This window comes from Oncorhynchus nerka, unplaced genomic scaffold, assembly GCF_034236695.1.
Source record: "Oncorhynchus nerka isolate Pitt River unplaced genomic scaffold, Oner_Uvic_2.0 unplaced_scaffold_7662, whole genome shotgun sequence".
Classification (NCBI taxonomy): domain Eukaryota; kingdom Metazoa; phylum Chordata; class Actinopteri; order Salmoniformes; family Salmonidae; genus Oncorhynchus; species Oncorhynchus nerka.
Window position 1 is genome coordinate 1 of NW_027033650.1, and position 6,606 is coordinate 6,606.

General features: G+C 38.0%; 1 non-coding gene across 1 annotated transcript; it reads right to left on the reverse strand.

Annotated features, from left to right (window-relative positions):
• Window positions 1–233: 233 nt before the first annotated feature.
• Window positions 234–306, reverse strand: trnav-aac (transfer RNA valine (anticodon AAC)). Its single transcript has one exon. It is a non-coding gene; the product is annotated as a tRNA-Val (tRNA).
• Window positions 307–6,606: the final 6,300 nt, after the last annotated feature.

Genomic DNA, 6,606 nt, shown 5'->3' on the forward strand with positions numbered 1-6,606 from the left:
TCTTGTCGGCTTACCCTGGAGTGGTAAACTATTTGAATCATTATGGACCTCAGACCACACGTAGCAGGAATGTATTCAGAGCGCCCAAGCTAGCCACACATGCAGAGTGCGTTACGCGACTAAAAAGGTACGTCTGAATACCAAATACTGAGAAGTGCGAAGGAAAAGCATGAATTCCGAAATTGGGCCCGAGCCCTAAGTGAATAGGCTTTACTGTCCAATTTGTTAAAAATTGTTTCCGCCCGGTCTCGAACCAGGGACCTTTCGCGTGTTAGGCGAACGTGATAACCACTACACTACGGAAACCTGATGAGTGGAATACTAAGGGTGTGGCTGACTTTGGCTGGGTGGGGCATTTATCAATCTCAGAACCTATTGAAAATCAGAAATGACTTGGTCCATTAATTAAGCAATAAGGCTTGAGAAGCCGGGAATTATGAGGTATTTTTAAAATATTTGTTTTATTAATAAAAACTATATGTTATCGCTTTGTCATTATGGGGTATTGTGTGTAGATAGATTTTATTTTATTTCATCCATTTTAGTATAGAGTCTGTAACGTAAAATGTTGAAAGAGTAAGGGCCTGAAAACTCGAATGCTGTACCTATGCAGGCTAGCTTCTTTTCTTGCTAGCCAGCCAACTAAATCTATCACACAATCATCAAGCAGCTGAAATAATGGGCTTGATCTACATTTTTGTTTGTTTTACCTTGGTTATGTGCCCATTTCTTTTGATATATCCATTACAATGACCCTGATAAATGAATTTGCCTGGCTCAGAAGCTGTGGTCTGTTCACATTCATACAGATCGCACGGTGGAAGTCCCCCAAACGGCAACATTGATCCACAGGTCGGAAGGTAGACAGCAAGGTTTAGATAAACCACAACTGTTTCAAACCAAATGCTAGCCTCTGGGCATTGGGAAATATTGAATATGACCTTTCGCGTGTGAGGCGAACGTGATAACCACTACACTACTGAAACTACAATACAAAAAGAGGAAGTACGTGGAAAATATTAGGAATGTGCCAAAAGTCTACCTCACATAATATCCCAAAGTGAGTACCACAGAAAGAGCCATAATACCCATTAAAAACTAGCGGTCACGCAAATGTGTTGTCCCCTCTAAGTTCAGAGACTCGGCGGAGACGGCCCATGGGCTCGGCAGGGATGGACACAGCAAAGTGCGGGGCATTCAATTCCCTACGATTTCAGCCCCGGACTCAGGGTTACCTATGCGAACTCAGTTCGTTCCCCTTAAAAAATTGCAAGTCATTCAGCCACCCCTGTCAGGTGTCGCACGGGTAGGGTCTGAAGAGGCACTACTAAGAGGACTCTCCCCTACCTCATCGCACTAACCCGCCAGAGATGGCTATTCCAACCCTTCCCTTTGATACATTCCCACCACTAGGATGTACTTCGACTTGGGTAAGCGCCCTCTTTCCGACTGAACCTCTTACAGAGTTCGTAGTAACCCCTGGAGTCCGGGGCTGAAATCGAACACTGGGCAGAAATCACATCGCGTCATCACCCACCTTGGGCCTTCGCAATGCTTTGTTTTAATTAAACAGTCGGATTCCCCTGGTCCGTCATAATATAATAGAGACAGTAGATCTAGCTGGTCTGTCATAATATAATAGAGACAGTAGATCTAGCTGGTCTGTCATAATATAATAGAGACAGTAGATCTAGCTGGTCTGTCATAATATAATAGAGACAGTAGATGTAGCTGTCTGTCATAATATAATATAGACAGTAGATCTAGCTGGTCTGTCATAATATAATATAGATAGTAGATCTAGCTGGTCTGTCATAATTACAATAGAGACAGTAGATCTAGCTGGTCTGTCATAATATAACAGAGACATAGAGACAGTAGATCTAGCTGGTCTGTCATAATATAATAGAGACAGTAGATCTACCTGGTCTGTCATAATATAATAGAGACAGTAGATCTGGCTGGTCTGTCACTTATTATAATAGAGACAGTAGATCTAGCTGGTCTGTCATAATATAATAGAGACAGTAGATCTAGCTGGTCTGTCATAATTACAATAGAGACAGTAGATCTAGCTGGTCTGTCATAATATAACAGAGACATAGAGACAGTAGATCTAGCTGGTCTGTCATAATATAATAGAGACAGTAGATCTAGCTGGTCTGTCATAATATAATAGAGACAGTAGATCTAGCTGGTCTGTCATAATATAATAGAGACAGTAGATCTAGCTGGTCTGTCATAATAGAATAGAGACAGTAGATCTAGCTGGTCTGTCATAATATAATAGAGACAGTAGATCTAGCTGGTCTGTCATAATATAATATAGATAGTAGATCTAGCTGGTCTGTCATAATTACAATAGAGACAGTAGATCTAGCTGGTCTGTCATAATATAACAGAGACATAGAGACAGTAGATCTAGCTGGTCTGTCATAATATAATAGAGACAGTAGATCTAGCTGGTCTATCATAATATAATAGAGACAGTAGATCTAGCTGGTCTGTCATAATATAATAGAGACAGTAGATCTAGCTGGTCTGTCATAATACAATAGAGACAGTAGATCTAGCTGGTCTGTCATAATATAATAGAGACAGTAGATCTAGCTGGTCTGTCATAATATAATTAATCTAGCTGGTCTGTCATATTATAATAGAGACAGTAGATCTAGCTGGTCTGTCATAATAGAATAGAGACAGTAGATCTAGCTGGTCTGTCATAATATAATAGAGACAGTAGATGTAGCTGGTCTGTCATAATATAATAGAGACAGTAGATCTAGCTGGTCTGTCATAATACAATAGAGACAGTAGATCTAGCTGGTCTGTCATAATATAATAGAGACAGTAGATCTAGCTGGTCTGTCATAATATAATAGAGACAGTAGATCTAGCTGGTCTGTCATAATATAATAGAGACAGTAGATCTAGCTGGTCTGTCATAATATAATAGAGACAGTAGATCTAGCTGGTCTGTCATAATATAATAGAGACAGTAGATCTAGCTGGTCTGTCATAATAGAATAGAGACAGTAGATCTAGCTGGTCTGTCATAATATATAATAGAGACAGTAGATCTAGCTGGTCTGTCATAATATAATAGAGACAGTAGATCTAGCTGGTCTGTCATAATATAATAGAGACAGTAGATCTAGCTGGTCTGTCATAATATAATAGAGACAGTAGATCTAGCTGGTCTGTCATAATATAATAGAGACAGTCATCTAGCTGGTCTGTCATAATAGAGACAGTAGATCTAAGCTGGTCTGTCATAATATAATAGAGACAGTAGAGTCTGTCATAATATAATAGAGACAGTAGATCTAGCTGGTCTGTCATAATATAATAGAGACAGTAGATCTAGCTGGTCTGTCATATTATAATAGAGACAGTAGATCTAGCTGGTCTGTCATAATATAATAGGACAGTAGATCTAGTTGGTCTTAATAGAGACAGTAGATCTAGCTGGTCTGTCATATTATAATAGAGACAGTAGATCTAGCTGGTCTGTCATAATAGAATAGAGACAGTAGATCTAGCTGGTCTGTCATAATATAATAGAGACAGTAGATCTAGCTGGTCTGAGACAGTAGATCTAGCTGGTCTGTCATAATATAATAGAGACAGTAGATCTAGCTGGTCTGTCATAATATAATAGAGACAGTAGATCTAGCTGGTCTGTCATAATATAATAGAGACAGTAGATCTAGCTGGTCTGTCATAATATAATAGAGACAGTAGATCTAGCTGGTCTGTCATAATATAATAGAGACAGTAGATCTAGCTGGTCTGTCATAATATAATAGAGACAGTAGATCTAGCTGGTCTGTCATATTATAATAGAGACAGTAGATCTAGCTGGTCTGTCATAATATAATAGAGACAGTAGATCTAGCTGGTCTGTCATAATATAATAGAGACAGTAGATCTAGCTGGTCTGTCATAATATAATAGAGACAGTAGATCTAGCTGGTCTGTCATAATATAATAGAGACAGTAGATCTAGCTGGTCTGTCATATTATAAGAGACAGTAGATCTAGCTGGTCTGTCATAATATAATAGAGACAGTAGATCTAGCTGGTCTGTCATAATATAATAGAGACAGTAGATCTAGCTGGTCTGTCAAAATATAATAGAGACAGTAGATCTAGCTGGTCTGTCATAATATAATAGAGACAGTAGATCTAGCTGGTCTGTCATAATATAATAGAGACAGTAGATCTAGCTGGTCTGTCATAATATAATAGGGACAGTAGATCTAGTTGGTCTTAATAGAGACAGTAGATCTAGCTGATCTGTCATAATACAATTGAGACAGTAGATCTAGCTGGTCTATCATAATATAATAGAGACAGTAGATCTAGCTGGTCTGTCATAATATAATAGAGACAGTAGATCTAGCTGGTCTGTCATAATATAATAGAGACAGTAGATCTAGCTGGTCTGTCATATTATAATAGAGACAGTAGATCTAGCTGGTCTGTCATAATATAATAGAGACAGTAGATCTAGCTGGTCTGTCATAATATAATAGAGACAGTAGATCTAGCTGGTCTGTCATAATATAATAGAGACAGTAGATCTAGCTGGTCTGTCATAATATAATAGAGACAGTAGATCTACCTGGTCTGTCATAATATAATAGAGACAGTAGATCTAGCTGGTCTGTCATAATATAATAGAGACAGTAGATCTAGCTGATCTAGCTGATCTGTCATAATACAATTGAGACAGTAGATCTAGCTGGTCTGTCATAATATAATAGAGACAGTAGATCTAGCTGGTCTGTCATAATATAATAGAGACAGTAGATCTAGCTGGTCTGTCATAATATAATAGAGACAGTAGATCTAGCTGGTCTGTCATAATATAATAGAGACAGTAGATCTAGCTGGTCTGTCATAATATAATAGAGACATAGAGACAGTAGATTTAGCTGGTCTGTCATAATATAATAGAGACAGTAGATCTAGCTGGTCTGTCATAATATAATAGAGACAGTAGATCTAGCTGGTCTGTCATAATATAATAGAGACAGTAGATCTAGCTGGTCTGTCATAATATAATAGAGACAGTAGATCTAGCTGGTCTGTCATAATATAATAGAGACAGAGATCTAGCTGGTCTGTCATAATATAATAGAGACAGTAGATCTAGCTGGTCTGTCATAATATAATAGAGACAGTAGATCTAGCTGGTCTGTCATAATATAATATAGATAGTAGATCTAGCTGGTCTGTCATAATACAATAGAGACAGTAGATCTAGCTGGTCTGTCATAATATAACAGAGACATAGAGACAGTAGATCTAGCTGGTCTGTCATAATATAATAGAGACAGTAGATCTAGCTGGTCTGTCATAATATAATAGAGACAGTAGATCTAGCTGGTCTGTCATAATATAATAGAGACAGTAGATCTAGCTGGTCTGTCATAATACAATAGAGACAGTAGATCTAGCTGGTCTGTCATAATATAATATAGATAGTAGATCTAGCTGGTCTGTCATAATATAACAGAGACATAGAGACAGTAGATCTAGCTGGTCTGTCATAATATAATAGAGACAGTAGATCTAGCTGGTCTGTCATATTATAATAGAGACAGTAGATCTAGCTGGTCTGTCATAATATAATAGGGACAGTAGATCTAGTTGGTCTTAATAGAGACCTAGTCGGTCTGGCGATCTAGCTGGTCTGAGGGAGATCTAGCTGGTCTGTCATAATTGGGGAGACAGTAGATCTAGCTGGTCTGTCATAATATAATAGAGACAGTAGATCTAGCTGGTCTGTCATAATATAATAGAGATAGTAGATCTAGCTGGTCTGTCATAATATATAATAGAGCTGGTCTGTGATAATATAATAGAGACAGTAAGATCTAGCTGGTCTGTAATAATATAATGAGACAGTAGATCTAGCTGGTCTGTCATAATATAATAGTGACAGTAGACAGTGGTCTGATTTAATAGAGCAGTAGATCTCTGGTGTCATAATATGGAGACAGAGGCAGTAGATCTAGCTGGTCTGTCATAATATAATAGAGACAGTAGATCTAGCTGGTCTGTCATAATATAATAGAGACAGTAGATCTAGCTGGTCTGTCATAATAGAATAAGAGAAGCAGATTCAGCTGGTCTGTCATAATATAATAGAGACAGTAGATCTAGCTGGTCTGTCATAATATGATAGAGACAGTAGATCTAGCTGGTCTGTCATAATATAACAGAGACAGCTGGTCTGTGAGAGACAGTAGATCTAGCTGGTCTGTCATAATATAACAGAGACATAGAGGCAGTAGATCAGCTGTCGTCATAATATAATAGGGACAGCAGATCTAGTTGGTCTTAATAGGGGACAGTAGATCTAGCCGATCTGTCATAATACAATTGAGACAGTAGATCTAGTCTATCATAATATAATAGAGACAGTAGATCTAGCTGGTCTGTCATAATATAATAGAGACAGTAGATCTAGCTGGTCTGTCATAATATAATAGAGACAGTAGATCTAGCTGGTCTGTCATAATATAATAGAGACAGTAGATCTAGCTGGTCTGTCATAATATAATAGAGACAGTAGATCTAGCTGGTCTGTCATAA